The sequence below is a fragment of the Macaca fascicularis genome, chromosome 3 (genome assembly GCF_037993035.2).
Source record: "Macaca fascicularis isolate 582-1 chromosome 3, T2T-MFA8v1.1".
Lineage (NCBI taxonomy): Eukaryota > Metazoa > Chordata > Mammalia > Primates > Cercopithecidae > Macaca > Macaca fascicularis.
In genome coordinates this window covers 39,368,689-39,387,623 of record NC_088377.1, presented here as the reverse complement: position 1 = coordinate 39,387,623, position 18,935 = coordinate 39,368,689, and positions in this window count along the sequence as shown.

Sequence of the window (18,935 nt, the reverse complement as noted above, 5' to 3'; positions counted from 1 at the left end):
TCTGCTTTACCAGCGACTAGGATTGCAACCCCTGCCGTTTTTTGTTTTCCATTTGCTTGGTAGATCTTCCTCCATCCCTTTATTTTGAGCCTATGTGTGTCTCTGCATATGAGATGGGTCTCCTGAATACAGCAAACTGATGGGTCTTGTCACCACCAGGCCTGCCCTACAAGAGCTCCTAACTCTTTATCCAACTTGCCAGTCTGTGTCTTTTAATTGGAATATTTAGCCCATTTACATTTAGGTTAATATTGTTACATGTGAACTTGATCCTGTCATTATGATGTTAGCTGGTTATTTTGCTCATTAGTTGATGCGGTTTCTTCCTAGCATCGATGGTCTTTACATTTTGGCATGTTTTTGCAGTGGCCGGTACCAGTTGTTCATTTCCATGTTTAGTGCTTCCTTCAGGAGCTCTTGTAAGGCAGGCCTGGTGGTGACAAAATCTCTCAGCGTTTGCTTGTCTGTAAGGATTTTATTTCTCCCTCACTTATGAAACTTAATTTGGCTCGATATGAAATTCTGGGTTGAAAATTCTTTTCTTTAAGAATGTTAAATATTGCCCCATGCCTCCCTTCTGGCTTGTAGAGTTTCTGCCGAGAGATCCACTGTTAGTCTCATGGGCTTCCCTTTGTGGGTAACCCGACCTTTCTTTCTGGCTGCCCTTAACATTTTTTCCTTCATTTCAACTTTGGTGAATCTGACAATTATATGTCTTGGAGTTGCTCTTCTAGAGGAGTATCTTTGTGGCATTCTCTGTATTTCCTGAATTTGAATTTCGGCCTGCCTTGCTAGGTTGGGGGAGTTCTCCTGGATAATATCCTGCAGATGTTTTCCAACTTGGTTCCATTCTACCCCTCACTTTCAGGTACACAAATCAGACGTAGATTGTGCCTTTTCCCATAGTCCCATATTTCTTGGAGGCTTTGTTCATTTCTTTTTACTCTTTTTTCTCTAAAGTTCTCTTCTCACTTCATTTTATTTATTTGATCTTCAATCACTGACACACTTTCTTCCAGTTGACCGAGTCGGTTATTGAAGCTTGCGCATTTGTCATGTAGTTCTTGTGTCATGGTTTTCAGCTCTCTCAGGTCATTTAAGGACTTCTTTACATTGGTTATTCTAGTTAGCCATTCAGGAAATATTTTTTCAAGGTTTTTAGCTTCTTTGTTATGGTTTCGAACTTCCTCCTTTAGCTCGGAGAAGTTTGATCGTCTGAAGCCTTCTTCTCTCAACTCGTCAAAGTCATTCTCTGTTCAGCTTTGTTCCATTGCTGGAGAGGAGCTGCATTCCTTTGGAGGGGGAGTGGTGCTCAGATTTTTAGAATTTTCAGTTTTTCTGCACTTCTTTTTCCCCATCTTTGTGATTTTATCTACCTTTTGTCTTTGATGATGTTGATGTACAGATGGGGTTTTGGTGTGGATGTCCTTTCTGTTTGTTTGTTAGCTTTCTTTCTAATAGTCATGACCCTCAGCTGCAGGTCTGTTGGAGTTTGCTCAAGGTCCACTCCAGACCCTGTTTGCCTGGGTGGCAGCAGTGGAGGCTACAGAAGAGTGAATATTGCTGAACAGCGAATGTTTCTGCCTGATTATCCTCTGGAAGCTTCATCTCAGAGGGGAACCCGGTTTTGTGAGGTGTGAGGGGTCAATCTGACCCTAGTGGGGGTGTCTCCCATTTAGGCTACTCCAGGGTCAGGGACCCACTTGAGCAGGCAGTCTGTCTGTTCTCAGATCTCAAACTGCATGCTGGGAGAACCACTACTCTCTTCAAAGCTGTCAGACAGGGACATTTAAATCTGCAGAGGTTTCTGCTGCCTATTGTTTGGCTATGCCCTCTCCCCAGAAGTGGAGTCTACAGAGGCAGGCAGGCCTCTTTGAGCTGTCGTGGGCTCCACCCAGTTCGAGCTTCCCCACCACTTTGTTTACCTACTCAAGCCTCAGCAATGGCGAGCGCCCCTCCCCCAGCCTTGCAGCCTCCTTGCAGTTAGGTCTTGGACTACTGTGCTAGCAATGAGGGAGGCTCTGTGGGCGTGGGACTCTCCAAGCCAGATGCGGGATATAATCTCCTGGTGTGACGTTTGCTGAGACCCTTGATAAAGGACAGTGTTAGGGTGGGAGTAACCCAATTTTCCAGGTGTTGTCTATCACGGTTTCCCTTGGCTAGGAAAGGGAATTCCCTTCCCCCTTGCACTTCCTGGGTGAGGTGATGGCTCGCCCTGCTTTGGTTGTTGCTCTGTGTGCTGCATTCACTGTCCTGCCCCCACTGACCAACAAGCCCCAGTGAGATGAACCCGGTACCTCAGTTGGAAATGCAGAAATCACCCGTCTCCTGTGTTGCTCACGCTGGGAGCTGGAGGCTGGATCTGTTCCTATTCAACCATCTTGGAACTGCCTCTCATGGCTCCTTTAATGAACAAAAGGTTTTAGCTTAGATATCTTCTGTTTGTCAAATTTTTCTGATTTTGACTTTTCAAAATATGCTGTCATATACAAGAAACCCTTGGATGTAAAATTCCATGAATATTTCTCTTTTCTTGCAGTCATAACTTCGGTGGATGTCATCAATTAATCTCTGGGTTATAGCATGTTTTCTTGAAAGTGTTCCACAGTCTATTTTGGGCATTGAGAATTTCATCAAACTTAAGTGAATATTTCTACAAATCGAAGGAATAGTCCCTTTTGATGCTTTATTATTTGCATATATTGCTTCCACAAGACCATTTCATGCAAAGACTTGTCTTCTCCCCACAGCCAGATCATTGCAACATGATATAGAATCAATTGGTCAAAAGTGGGAAGGTTATCTCTGGAATGTCTATTTGACTCCATTGATCTCTCCATTTTAATTAAGACAGAATATGCTGTGTTGATTACATAACATTGCTGCACATTCTCAAATCAGAAAGTGTAGTTCCAACTTCTTGTCCTTCAATCGCGGAAAGAATGATCTTATCTCCCAGATGCACATGCTTGGAAGTACTTCTCAACACACACACACACTCACATCCAGACACAAAGATACAAATACACACACAGACACAAACTGTTTAATATGTACACAATTGTTAACTGGCATTGTTTTACATGAAATAAGGCAAATGTGTAGCCACTGTCCTAACCCACTTCCACTCCTATCATATTTGCCCATAACACTGATTAGTAAATCTGATTCAACTGTTCTATAATCACAATTTAAGCTGTGTCCATTAAATTCCCTGAGGAATGCAAAAGGATACAACCTAAGACACAAAACTTAATTGACTGCTGATATTTCATTGCTAAATTGGGTAATTGGTGGGTAAATGTAGTGGAACCGGTGGGTGGGCATTAGTTATATAAGGGGTGAAGCAGCAAGATACTTCATTATTAAAAGGTGTTGGAAAGAAATTGAAACACAGGAGTGTGTGTATTCAGCTGAAATAAAATTAGAAAACCCAGAAATAAATCTCACTTGGGGTGTAAAAAAATGGCATTAGGGGAGATTCTGGGTCAATCGTCCAACTGTGCAAACTGGATCTTGGAAGCAGGATCCCTTTCCTGCAATGAGACTTGTTTATTGGTGGTGGTGTTCCAGTGGAAACGATTTTGGAGAATGGCCTCTTCCTATTGTGTATCTGCTGATTAGATTTCATGGCTGATTAGATTTCATGGGAAATCTGGGGTTTTAAACTCTATTTAAATGTTAACATAATTCATTCAAATGGCAAAAAATCAACAGGTTCTTTGATGTGGAATCATCGCGGATCAATTTCTTCTTAGGTACAGTTATTAAAATTGACCTACCAGAGTTAAACAATTGTGGAGAATGGCCTCTTCCTTTAGTGTATTTGCTGATTAGATTTAATGGTACATTTATCATTAGGTATAGTGATCAAAGTTGACCTACGCAAGAGTAGAGATGTCCAGGACAGAACTCAGGACTCTGTAGAATCACAGAATCTTGGGTGCAACACTGTTGAAGCAGATAAATATGCTCATTCAGAGTGTTTCGGTGTGACACATGTGTGAACTGCAGCGTAATGAGCATGACACACAGACAGGTTATCAAGTGGACTCACCTCAATCAGTTATGGGCATTACAGAACACTGATGCCAAGTTCCCAGATCCAGAGGAAAGAAACTCCAGCATCCTGTGTAAAGCCACGGCATCTGGATTTCTCAGGCTTCTGGGGATCATTCTCCTGAAAACGGTGACTCCTTCCTCCTTGTAGAGCATCTTTCTCAGCAGCGCTCATTTCTTTTTCCAGAACTCGGTCCAACAGAAAGGGGAAGCCTTCTGATAGAGCACACCTGAACCATGAAAAGAAAAGGGAAAGAAAGGAGGCCAAAGGTCACACTCTCCTCATTCCACCATCCTCCCTAAAATCATCCTGATTTCATGGGCCCTGAGACCGGGGATGCTTCTGTACACCTCGAGGCCTTGGCGCCTGGCCCAAATTCTATTCTCTTTCTCATTATCTGAAAAATTTTAAGAAAATCCCTAGAGCCAGGATCTTTATTCCTAGTAAGCCGAAAGTCCCAAAGAAACACCCAAATTCTGTCCCTCTTAGTTTGGGAAACAAGTCTACCTTCATCAGCATGACATTTTCCACCAAATGTGGTAACTGCAAGTCCACCACACAATGCTTCACTGGAATTGGAAGCAACATCTCAGACGATGAAAAATACATGCAAGAATCCCTAAGACAAATGGTTTAGTTTTCCCTTTCTTACTAAAACAACTGCCAGTATTAACAATGGTATGCAAATCTCTTTTAGACGCCCTGCTTTTAAATCTCTATGTTTCTTCCTGAGACAGGGACTCATTCCCATCACCCAGGCATTTACAGTGTTTAATTCTGGTTATATGCTATTCTCAAATTTACAACTATTCATTTCATCTCTCTCAAATGTTGATCTATTATCACATACGTATTAAAATATTATCTCCCATGCTGCGTGATATGTTGTTTTTATATTCATCCTTTCTTAAATGAACCAAAGGTTTTAGTTGGATTAGATTGTGATTAGTCAAGTTTTCTGATTTCATGATTTCTTAAATTGCGGTCATACGACCTCAATCACTGGAAATAGAATGTCATGAGTATTTCTCTTTACTTGCAATCATAAATTCGGGGAATGTCATCAATTGGTATGTCGGTGATTGCATGATTTCCTGAAAGTCTTTCACAGTCTAATTTGGGCACTAAGTATTTCGTCTAGGTTCAGTGCATGTTTCCAACACTTGATGCTTTATGATTTGGGTATATAGCTTCCACAAGAGCATTTCCTGCAAAGACATGTCTTGGTCCCCACTGGTAAGTCATTTCACTCGAACACAGAATCAATAGGCTGAACATGGAAAGATTACTGCTAGAATACTTATTAGACTGCATGGATCTATTCTTTGATATTAAGGAAACAAATACACTGTGTTATTAACTGTACTTCATTGATGATTCTCAAGTCAGAAAGTACAGGTGTGACTTCCTGTCCTTCAATGCCTGAAAGGATGATCGTATCTGCCAAAAGCACATAGTTAGAAGCACATCGCAGCTCCAACACACACACACCCAGAAATATAAACAAACACAAAGAAACACTCACATGGGCATGATTCTGCATGTTTTAAGGAAACTAACGCATTTTAAGTAAACTACCACTTAAGTTTACTGTTTTAAGTAAACACCACCGTTTTAGGTAAACTAACGCCTTCCCCAGGAGTTTTAAGTGAACTCCCTGGGGAATACAAGGGGACACACCCTATGATTCATTCTTTAACTGAGTGCTGATATTGGATTGGTGGACCGCGTACCTGATGGGTGGGTGGGGTGTTCGAGGTAGGCGGGGTTGAGTTATATAAGGGCTGATGCGGCCAGATGGCGTGTCATTTGAAGACTCTCTCGGAAGAGATAGCATCTTTCTGCAACGTGCGGTCCCAGCAGAGAAAGCTTGTGATCCTTGCTCCTGGCGACATGGAGGCCGATTCACTCCACTTGGGAGGTGAGTGGCAGTTCAACCGCTTTTCAAAACTCACATCTTCTCGGCCAGATGCAGCTTTTGCTGAAATCCAGCGGACTTCTCTACCTGAGAAGTCACCACTGTCATCTGAGACCCATGTCGACCTCTGTGATGGTTTGGCTCCTGTGGCAAGACAGCCTGCCCCTGGGGAGAAGCTTCCTCTCAGTAGCAGGAGACCTGCTGCGGTGGGGGCTGGGCTCCAGAATATGGGAAATACTTGCTATGTGAATGCTTCCCTGCAGTGCCTGACATACACACCACCCCTTGCCAACTACATGCTGTCCCGGGAGCACTCTCAACTTTGTCATCATCACAAGTGCTGCATGCTGTGTACGATGGAAGCTCACATCACACGGGCCCTCCACCGTCCTGGCCACGTCATCCAGCCCTCACAGGCATTGGTTGCTGGCTTCCATCGAGGCAAGCAGGAAGATGCCCATGAATTTCTGATGTTCATTGTGGATGCCATGAAAAAGGCATGCCTTCCCGGGCACAAGCAGGTAGATCATGACTCTGAGGACACCACCCTCATCCACCAGATATTTGGAGGCTGCTGGAGATCTCAAATCAAGTGTCTCCACTGCCAGGGCGTTTCGGACACCTTTGACCCTTACCTGGACATTGCCCTGGATATCCAGGCAGCTCAGAGTGTGAAGCAAGCTTTGGAACAGGTGGTGAAGCCCGAAGAACTCAATGGAGAGAATGCCTATCATTGTGGTCTTTGTCTCCAGAAGGCGCCTGCCTCCAAGACGTTCACTCTACACACTTCTGCCAAGGTCCTCATCCTTGTATTGAAGAGATTCTCCGATGTCACAGGCAACAAACTTGCCAAGAATGTGCAATACCCTGAGTGCCTTGACATGCAGCCATACATGTCTCAGCAGAACACAGGACCTCTTGTCTATGTCCTCTATGCTGTGCTGGTCCATGCTGGGTGGAGTTGTCACAACGGACATTACCTCTCTTATGTCAAAGCTCCAGGAGGCCAGTGGTATAAAATGGATGACGCCGAGGTCACTGCCTGTAGCATCGCTTCTGTCCTGAGTCAACAGGCCTGTGTCCTCTTTTACATCCAGAAGAGTCAACTGGAAAGATGCAGTGAGAGTGTGTCAATAGCAATAGGCAGGGAACCAGGAGCCCTTGGTGCTGAACACAAAGACAGGCGAGCAACGCAAGGAGAGCTCCAGAGAGAACCCTGCCTCCAGGTACCCGACTTGGAGGAGCACTTGGTGGAAAGAGCCACTCAGGAAAGCACCTTAGACCACTGGAAGTTCCTCCAAGAGCAAAACAAAACCAAGCCTGACTTCAACGTCAGAAAAGTCGAATGTACCCTGCCTCCCAACGTGCTTGTGATTCATCCATCAAAATACAAGAGTGGGATGAACAACCGTCATCCTGAACAGCAAAGCTCCCTGCTGAACCTCTCTTCAAGGAACCTGGCACCTCAGGAGTCCATGAACACTGGCACGCTCACTTCTCTGCAAGGGAGGACCAGGAGATCCAAAGGGAGGAACAAACACAGCAAGAGGGCTCTGTTTGTGTGCCAGTGATCTCAGGAAAAGTCTCCATGCAAACGCAGGAGTGCATGCGCACACACACTGACACACACACACACATACACGTACACACACACACACCCACGAGGGGGTTCGCGCGCGCACACACACACACCATCACCTACGCAGTCAATCCGACATAAAGTAATGAGGAGCCCAGGTGTCTGTCTACACAAGAGGGAAAACTGGATAGTGATGGCTGCGTTTCAGGATGAGCCCAGACATGGGAAACATCGAGTTTTGCAGTCGTGAGTCTTCTGAACCTGTGGAGGGATTGTCTGTGTGTTTGTGTTCACGGTAGATGTCATTCAGTGTGAATTTCTGAATATGACATATTGCGGTGTAGGGTTGCGCGTGAGGTTATTGCAGGGGACGGGGTTGACTATTTTCTCTTGGGGTGTGTTTCATTCGTCAGTTGTTGGTGAGCACCAGAAGTTGAACTTTTGCGAACGTGGGACTTCTGTGGATCCTTCTCGCTACCTTGAGTAGTGGAAACTGGAACGCATTGGAAGAGAGGAAGGGTGTTCTTCTTTTGAACCTGCCTCGCCGTTTTTGCATTACTTGTTGAATGGACGTCAGGCGCCCTAGGACTTGTGCCCTTGGTGGAACCCACAGAATGCTGGAGACAGACAGACAGACACACTTGCCTATTGAATGGTGTCCACTTCCAATGAATTGAAGCAGAAAATCATCCCACTGGTATGTGAGTCATTTGGAAGTAAGTCGTATTGATAATAAAGGAAATCAAACACAGGAGCGTGTGTGTATTCAACTAAAATAAAATCAGCAAGCACTGAAATAAATCGCATTTGGTGTGCATCAAAATGGCGTCTGGGAGATTCCGGGTCAATCGTCCAGCTGCGAAAGGTGCATCTCTGAAGCACAGTCCCTGACCTGCAGTGAGACTTGTTCATCCGAGGTGGTGTTGCAGTGGAAATGATTGTGGGAAATGGCCCCTTCCTTTTGTGTATTCGCTGATTGGATTTCAGGCTCCGTTTCTCGTTCGGTACAGCGATCCAAGTTGACCAACCCGAGAGGAAAGATGTCCAGGGCATAACTCAGGGCTCCATACAACCACAGAATCTTGGGTGCAACCCTGCTCAAGCACACAAATGCGCGTATTAACAGTGTCTCTGTGTGTGACGTGTGTGCAAAGTACAGTGTGATGAGCATGACTGGCAGACAGGTGATCCATTGGGCTCACCTGAAAATCAGTTATGAGCATGAAAGAACACCGACGCCCTGGTCCCCGCTTCAGACATAACACCCACCAGCGTCTTGTGTGAAGCCACGGCATCTGGACTGCTCATGCTTCTGGGGATCATTCTCCTGGAAATGGTGGCTCCTTTCTCCCTGTGGAGCAACTCTCTACGCAGCGCTTCTTTCCTCCCCCAGGACTCATTTCATCGGGCCCGGGAAGCCTTCTGATTCAACACACCTGACCCCTGAAAAGGAAAGGGAAAGAAAGGAGGCCAAAGGTCACACTCTCCTCATTCCACCATCCTCCCTAAAATCATCCTGATTTCATGGGCCCTGAGACCGGGGATGCTTCTGTACACCTCGAGGCCTTGGCGCCTGGCCCAAATGCTATTCTCTTTCTCATTATCTGAAAAATTTTAAGAAAATCCCTAGAGCCAGGATCTTTATTCCTAGTAAGCCGAAAGTCCCAAAGAAACACCCAAATTCTGTCCCTCTCAGTTTGGGAAACAAGTCTACCTTCATCAGCATGACATTTTCCACCAAATGTGGTAACTGCAAGTCCACCACACAATGCTTAACTGGAATTGGAAGCAACATCTCAGACGATGAAAAATACATGCAAGAATCCCTAAGACAAATGGTTTAGTTTTCCCTTTCTTACTAAAACAACTGCCAGTATTAACAATGGTATGCAAATCTCTTTTAGACGCCCTGCTTTTAAATCTCTATGTTTCTTCCTGAGACAGGGACTCATTCCCATCACCCAGGCATTTACAGTGTTTAATTCTGGTTATATGCTATTCTCAAATTTACAACTATTCATTTCATCTCTCTCAAATGTTGATCTATTATCACATACGTATTAAAATATTATCTCCCATGCTGCGTGATATGTTGTTTTTATATTCATCCTTTCTTAAATGAACCAAAGGTTTTAGTTGGATTAGATTGTGATTAGTCAAGTTTTCTGATTTCATGATTTCTTAAATTGCGGTCATACGACCTCAATCACTGGAAATAGAATGTCATGAGTATTTCTCTTTACTTGCAATCATAAATTCGGGGAATGTCATCAATTGGTATGTCGGTGATTGCATGATTTCCTGAAAGTCTTTCACAGTCTAATTTGGGCACTAAGTATTTCGTCTAGGTTCAGTGCATGTTTCCAACACTTGATGCTTTATGATTTGGGTATATAGCTTCCACAAGAGCATTTCCTGCAAAGACATGTCTTGGTCCCCACTGGTAAGTCATTTCACTCGAACACAGAATCAATAGGCTGAACATGGAAAGATTACTGCTAGAATACTTATTAGACTGCATGGATCTATTCTTTGATATTAAGGAAACAAATACACTGTGTTATTAACTGTACTTCATTGATGATTCTCAAGTCAGAAAGTACAGGTGTGACTTCCTGTCCTTCAATGCCTGAAAGGATGATCGTATCTGCCAAAAGCACATAGTTAGAAGCACATCGCAGCTCCAACACACACACACCCAGAAATATAAACAAACACAAAGAAACACTCACATGGGCATGATTCTGCATGTTTTAAGTAAACTAACGCATTTTAAGTAAACTACCACTTAAGTTTACTGTTTTAAGTAAACACCACCGTTTTAGGTAAACTAACGCATTCCCCAGGAGTTTTAAGTGAACTCCCTGGGGAATACAAGGGGACACACCCTATGATTCATTCTTTAACTGAGTGCTGATATTGGATTGGTGGACCGCGTACCTGATGGGTGGGTGGGGTGTTCGAGGTAGGCGGGGTTGAGTTATATAAGGGCTGATGCGGCCAGATGGCGTGTCATTTGAAGACTCTCTCGGAAGAGATAGCATCTTTCTGCAACGTGCGGTCCCAGCAGAGAAAGCTTGTGATCCTTGCTCCTGGCGACATGGAGGCCGATTCACTCCACTTGGGAGGTGAGTGGCAGTTCAACCGCTTTTCAAAACTCACATCTTCTCGGCCAGATGCAGCTTTTGCTGAAATCCAGCGGACTTCTCTACCTGAGAAGTCACCACTGTCATCTGAGACCCATGTCGACCTCTGTGATGGTTTGGCTCCTGTGGCAAGACAGCCTGCCCCTGGGGAGAAGCTTCCTCTCAGTAGCAGGAGACCTGCTGCGGTGGGGGCTGGGCTCCAGAATATGGGAAATACTTGCTATGTGAATGCTTCCCTGCAGTGCCTGACATACACACCACCCCTTGCCAACTACATGCTGTCCCGGGAGCACTCTCAACTTTGTCATCATCACAAGTGCTGCATGCTGTGTACCATGGAAGCTCACATCACACGGGCCCTCCACCGTCCTGGCCACGTCATCCAGCCCACACAGGCATTGGTTGCTGGCTTCCATCGAGGCAAGCAGGAAGATGCCCATGAATTTCTGATGTTCATTGTGGATGCCATGAAAAAGGCATGCCTTCCCGGGCACAAGCAGGTAGATCATGACTCTGAGGACACCACCCTCATCCACCAGATATTTGGAGGCTGCTGGAGATCTCAAATCAAGTGTCTCCACTGCCAGGGCGTTTCGGACACCTTTGACCCTTACCTGGACATTGCCCTGGATATCCAGGCAGCTCAGAGTGTGAAGCAAGCTTTGGAACAGGTGGTGAAGCCCGAAGAACTCAATGGAGAGAATGCCTATCATTGTGGTCTTTGTCTCCAGAAGGCGCCTGCCTCCAAGACGTTCACTCTACACACTTCTGCCAAGGTCCTCATCCTTGTATTGAAGAGATTCTCCGATGTCACAGGCAACAAACTTGCCAAGAATGTGCAATACCCTGAGTGCCTTGACATGCAGCCATACATGTCTCAGCAGAACACAGGACCTCTTGTCTATGTCCTCTATGCTGTGCTGGTCCATGCTGGGTGGAGTTGTCACAACGGACATTACCTCTCTTATGTCAAAGCTCCAGGAGGCCAGTGGTATAAAATGGATGACGCCGAGGTCACTGCCTGTAGCATCGCTTCTGTCCTGAGTCAACAGGCCTGTGTCCTCTTTTACATCCAGAAGAGTCAACTGGAAAGATGCAGTGAGAGTGTGTCAATAGCAATAGGCAGGGAACCAGGAGCCCTTGGTGCTGAACACAAAGACAGGCGAGCAACGCAAGGAGAGCTCCAGAGAGAACCCTGCCTCCAGGTACCCGACTTGGAGGAGCACTTGGTGGAAAGAGCCACTCAGGAAAGCACCTTAGACCACTGGAAGTTCCTCCAAGAGCAAAACAAAACCAAGCCTGACTTCAACGTCAGAAAAGTCGAATGTACCCTGCCTCCCAACGTGCTTGTGATTCATCCATCAAAATACAAGAGTGGGATGAACAACCGTCATCCTGAACAGCAAAGCTCCCTGCTGAACCTCTCTTCAAGGAACCTGGCACCTCAGGAGTCCATGAACACTGGCACGCTCACTTCTCTGCAAGGGAGGACCAGGAGATCCAAAGGGAGGAACAAACACAGCAAGAGGGCTCTGTTTGTGTGCCAGTGATCTCAGGAAAAGTCTCCATGCAAACGCAGGAGTGCATGCGCACACACACTGACACACACACACACATACACGTACACACACACACACCCACGAGGGGGTTCGCGCGCGCACACACACACACCATCACCTACGCAGTCAATCCGACATAAAGTAATGAGGAGCCCAGGTGTCTGTCTACACAAGAGGGAAAACTGGATAGTGATGGCTGCGTTTCAGGATGAGCCCAGACATGGGAAACATCGAGTTTTGCAGTCGTGAGTCTTCTGAACCTGTGGAGGGATTGTCTGTGTGTTTGTGTTCACGGTAGATGTCATTCAGTGTGAATTTCTGAATATGACATATTGCGGTGTAGGGTTGCGCGTGAGGTTATTGCAGGGGACGGGGTTGACTATTTTCTCTTGGGGTGTGTTTCATTCGTCAGTTGTTGGTGAGCACCAGAAGTTGAACTTTTGCGAACGTGGGACTTCTGTGGATCCTTCTCGCTACCTTGAGTAGTGGAAACTGGAACGCATTGGAAGAGAGGAAGGGTGTTCTTCTTTTGAACCTGCCTCGCCGTTTTTGCATTACTTGTTGAATGGACGTCAGGCGCCCTAGGACTTGTGCCCTTGGTGGAACCCACAGAATGCTGGAGACAGACAGACAGACACACTTGCCTATTGAATGGTGTCCACTTCCAATGAATTGAAGCAGAAAATCATCCCACTGGTATGTGAGTCATTTGGAAGTAAGTCGTATTGATAATAAAGGAAATCAAACACAGGAGCGTGTGTGTATTCAACTAAAATAAAATCAGCAAGCACTGAAATAAATCGCATTTGGTGTGCATCAAAATGGCGTCTGGGAGATTCCGGGTCAATCGTCCAGCTGCGAAAGGTGCATCTCTGAAGCACAGTCCCTGACCTGCAGTGAGACTTGTTCATCCGAGGTGGTGTTGCAGTGGAAATGATTGTGGGAAATGGCCCCTTCCTTTTGTGTATTCGCTGATTGGATTTCAGGCTCCGTTTCTCGTTCGGTACAGCGATCCAAGTTGACCAACCCGAGAGGAAAGATGTCCAGGGCATAACTCAGGGCTCCATACAACCACAGAATCTTGGGTGCAACCCTGCTCAAGCACACAAATGCGCGTATTAACAGTGTCTCTGTGTGTGACGTGTGTGCAAAGTACAGTGTGATGAGCATGACTGGCAGACAGGTGATCCATTGGGCTCACCTGAAAATCAGTTATGAGCATGAAAGAACACCGACGCCCTGGTCCCCGCTTCAGACATAACACCCACCAGCGTCTTGTGTGAAGCCACGGCATCTGGACTGCTCATGCTTCTGGGGATCATTCTCCTGGAAATGGTGGCTCCTTTCTCCCTGTGGAGCAACTCTCTACGCAGCGCTTCTTTCCTCCCCCAGGACTCATTTCATCGGGCCCGGGAAGCCTTCTGATTCAACACACCTGACCCCTGAAAAGGAAAGGGAAAGAAAGGAGGCCAAAGGTCACACTCTCCTCATTCCACCATCCTCCCTAAAATCATCCTGATTTCATGGGCCCTGAGACCGGGGATGCTTCTGTACACCTCGAGGCCTTGGCGCCTGGCCCAAATGCTATTCTCTTTCTCATTATCTGAAAAATTTTAAGAAAATCCCTAGAGCCAGGATCTTTATTCCTAGTAAGCCGAAAGTCCCAAAGAAACACCCAAATTCTGTCCCTCTCAGTTTGGGAAACAAGTCTACCTTCATCAGCATGACATTTTCCACCAAATGTGGTAACTGCAAGTCCACCACACAATGCTTAACTGGAATTGGAAGCAACATCTCAGACGATGAAAAATACATGCAAGAATCCCTAAGACAAATGGTTTATTTTTCCCTTTCTTACTAAAACAACTGCCAGTATTAACAATGGTATGCAAATCTCTTTTAGACGCCCTGCTTTTAAATCTCTATGTTTCTTCCTGAGACAGGGACTCATTCCCAACACCCAGGCATTTACAGTGTTTAATTCTGGTTATATGCTATTCTCAAACTTTCAACTATTTATTTCATCTCTCTCAAATGTTGATCTATTATCACATACGTATTAAAATATTATCTCCCATGCTGCGTGATATGTTGTTTTTATATTCATCCTTTCTTAAATGAACCAAAGGTTTTAGTTGGATTAGATTGTGATTAGTCAAGTTTTCTGATTTCATGATTTCTTAAATTGCGGTCATACGACCTCAATCACTGGAAATAGAATGTCACGAGTATTTCTCTTTACTTGCAATCATAAATTCGGGGAATGTCATCAATTGGTATGTCGGTGATTGCATGATTTCCTGAAAGTCTTTCACAGTCTAATTTGGGCACTAAGTATTTCGTCTAGGTTCAGTGCATGTTTCCAACACTTGATGCTTTATGATTTGGGTATACAGCTTCCACAAGAGCATTTCCTGCAAAGACATGTCTCGGTCCCCACTGGTAAGTCATTTCACTCGAACACAGAATCAATAGGCTGAACATGGAAAGGTTACTGCTAGAATACTTATTAGACTGCATGGATCTATTCTTTGATATTAAGGAAACAAATACACCGTGTTATTAACTGTACTTCATTGATGATTCTCAAGTCAGAAAGTACAGGTGTGACTTCCTGTCCTTCAATGCCTGAAAGGATGATCGTATCTGCCAAAAGCACATAGTTAGAAGCACATCGCAGCTCAAACACACACACACCCAGAAATATAAACAAACACAAAGAAACACTCACATGGGCATGATTCTGCATGTTTTAAGGAAACTAACGCATTTTAAGTAAACTACCACTTAAGTTTACTGTTTTAAGTAAACACCACCGTTTTAAGTAAACTAACGCCTTCCCCAGGAGTTTTAAGTGAACTCCCTGGGGAATACAAGGGGACACACCCTATGGTTCATTCTTTAACTGAGTGCTGATATTGGATTGGTGGACCGCGTACCTGATGGGTGGGTGGGGTGTTCGAGGTAGGCGGGGTTGAGTTATATAAGGGCTGATGCGGCCAGATGGCGTGTCATTTGAAGACTCTCTCGGAAGAGATAGCATCTTTCTGCAACGTGCGGTCCCAGCAGAGAAAGCTTGTGATCCTTGCTCCTGGCGACATGGAGGCCGATTCACTCCACTTGGGAGGTGAGTGGCAGTTCAACCGCTTTTCAAAACTCACATCTTCTCGGCCAGATGCAGCTTTTGCTGAAATCCAGCGGACTTCTCTACCTGAGAAGTCACCACTGTCATCTGAGACCCATGTCGACCTCTGTGATGGTTTGGCTCCTGTGGCAAGACAGCCTGCCCCTGGGGAGAAGCTTCCTCTCAGTAGCAGGAGACCTGCTGCGGTGGGGGCTGGGCTCCAGAATATGGGAAATACTTGCTATGTGAATGCTTCCCTGCAGTGCCTGACATACACACCACCCCTTGCCAACTACATGCTGTCCCGGGAGCACTCTCAACTTTGTCATCATCACAAGTGCTGCATGCTGTGTACCATGGAAGCTCACATCACACGGGCCCTCCACCGTCCTGGCCACGTCATCCAGCCCTCACAGGCATTGGTTGCTGGCTTCCATCGAGGCAAGCAGGAAGATGCCCATGAATTTCTGATGTTCATTGTGGATGCCATGAAAAAGGCATGCCTTCCCGGGCACAAGCAGGTAGATCATGACTCTGAGGACACCACCCTCATCCACCAGATATTTGGAGGCTGCTGGAGATCTCAAATCAAGTGTCTCCACTGCCAGGGCGTTTCGGACACCTTTGACCCTTACCTGGACATTGCCCTGGATATCCAGGCAGCTCAGAGTGTGAAGCAAGCTTTGGAACAGGTGGTGAAGCCCGAAGAACTCAATGGAGAGAATGCCTATCATTGTGGTCTTTGTCTCCAGAAGGCGCCTGCCTCCAAGACGTTCACTCTACACACTTCTGCCAAGGTCCTCATCCTTGTATTGAAGAGATTCTCCGATGTCACAGGCAACAAACTTGCCAAGAATGTGCAATACCCTGAGTGCCTTGACATGCAGCCATACATGTCTCAGCAGAACACAGGACCTCTTGTCTATGTCCTCTATGCTGTGCTGGTCCATGCTGGGTGGAGTTGTCACAACGGACATTACCTCTCTTATGTCAAAGCTCCAGGAGGCCAGTGGTATAAAATGGATGACGCCGAGGTCACTGCCTGTAGCATCGCTTCTGTCCTGAGTCAACAGGCCTATGTCCTCTTTTACATCCAGAAGAGTCAACTGGAAAGATGCAGTGAGAGTGTGTCAATAGCAATAGGCAGGGAACCAGGAGCCCTTGGTGCTGAACACAAAGACAGGCGAGCAACGCAAGGAGAGCTCCAGAGAGAACCCTGCCTCCAGGTACCCGACTTGGAGGAGCACTTGGTGGAAAGAGCCACTCAGGAAAGCACCTTAGACCACTGGAAGTTCCTCCAAGAGCAAAACAAAACCAAGCCTGACTTCAACGTCAGAAAAGTCGAATGTACCCTGCCTCCCAACGTGCTTGTGATTCATCCATCAAAATACAAGAGTGGGATGAACAACCGTCATCCTGAACAGCAAAGCTCCCTGCTGAACCTCTCTTCAAGGAACCTGGCACCTCAGGAGTCCATGAACACTGGCACGCTCACTTCTCTGCAAGGGAGGACCAGGAGATCCAAAGGGAGGAACAAACACAGCAAGAGGGCTCTGTTTGTGTGCCAGTGATCTCAGGAAAAGTCTCCATGCAAACGCAGGAGTGCATGCGCACACACACTGACACACACACACACATACACGTACACACACACACACCCACGAGGGGGTTCGCGCGCGCACACACACACACCATCACCTACGCAGTCAATCCGACATAAAGTAATGAGGAGCCCAGGTGTCTGTCTACACAAGAGGGAAAACTGGATAGTGATGGCTGCGTTTCAGGATGAGCCCAGACATGGGAAACATCGAGTTTTGCAGTCGTGAGTCTTCTGAACCTGTGGAGGGATTGTCTGTGTGTTTGTGTTCACGGTAGATGTCATTCAGTGTGAATTTCTGAATATGACATATTGCGGTGTAGGGTTGCGCGTGAGGTTATTGCAGGGGACGGGGTTGACTATTTTCTCTTGGGGTGTGTTTCATTCGTCAGTTGTTGGTGAGCACCAGAAGTTGAACTTTTGCGAACGTGGGACTTCTGTGGATCCTTCTCGCTACCTTGAGTAGTGGAAACTGGAACGCATTGGAAGAGAGGAAGGGTGTTCTTCTTTTGAACCTGCCTCGCCGTTTTTGCATTACTTGTTGAATGGACGTCAGGCGCCCTAGGACTTGTGCCCTTGGTGGAACCCACAGAATGCTGGAGACAGACAGACAGACACACTTGCCTATTGAATGGTGTCCACTTCCAATGAATTGAAGCAGAAAATCATCCCACTGGTATGTGAGTCATTTGGAAGTAAGTCGTATTGATAATAAAGGAAATCAAACACAGGAGCGTGTGTGTATTCAACTAAAATAAAATCAGCAAGCACTGAAATAAATCGCATTTGGTGTGCATCAAAATGGCGTCTGGGAGATTCCGGGTCAATCGTCCAGCTGCGAAAGGTGCATCTCTGAAGCACAGTCCCTGACCTGCAGTGAGACTTGTTCATCCGAGGTGGTGTTGCAGTGGAAATGATTGTGGGAAATGGCCCCTTCCTTTTGTGTATTCGCTGATTGGATTTCAGGCTCCGTTTCTCGTTCGGTACAGCGATCCAAGTTGACCAACCCGAGAGGAAAGATGTCCAGGGCATAACTCAGGGCTCCGTACAACCACAGAATCTTGGGTGCAACCCTGCTCAAGCACACAAATGCGCGTATTAACAGTGTCTCTGTGTGTGACGTGTGTGCAAAGTACAGTGTGATGAGCATGACTGGCAGACAGGTGATCCATTGGGCTCACCTGAAAATCAGTTATGAGCATGAAAGAACACCGACGCCCTGGTCCCTGCTTCAGACATAACACCCACCAGCGTCTTGTGTGAAGCCACGGCATCTGGACTGCTCATGCTTCTGGGGATCATTCTCCTGGAAATGGTGGCTCCTTTCTCCCTGTGGAGCAACTCTCTACGCAGCGCTTCTTTCCTCCCCCAGGACTCATTTCATCGGGCCCGGGAAGCCTTCTGATTCAACACACCTGACCCCTGAAAAGGAAAGGGAAAGAAAGGAGGCCAAAGGTCACACTCTCCTCATTCCACCATCCTCCCTAAAATCATCCTGATTTCATGGGCCCTGAGACCGGGGATGCTTCTGTACACCTCGAGGCCTTGGCGCCTGGCCCAAATGCTATTCTCTTTCTCATTATCTGAAAAATTTTAAGAAAATCCCTAGAGCCAGGATCTTTATTCCTAGTAAGCCGAAAGTCCCAAAGAAACACCCAAATTCTGTCCCTCTCAGTTTGGGAAACAAGTCTACCTTCATCAGCATGACATTTTCCACCAAATGTGGTAACTGCAAGTCCACCACACAATGCTTAACTGGAATTGGAAGCAACATCTCAGACGATGAAAAATACATGCAAGAATCCCTAAGACAAATGGTTTATTTTTCCCTTTCTTACTAAAACAACTGCCAGTATTAACAATGGTATGCAAATCTCTTTTAGACGCCCTGCTTTTAAATCTCTATGTTTCTTCCTGAGACAGGGACTCATTCCCAACACCCAGGCATT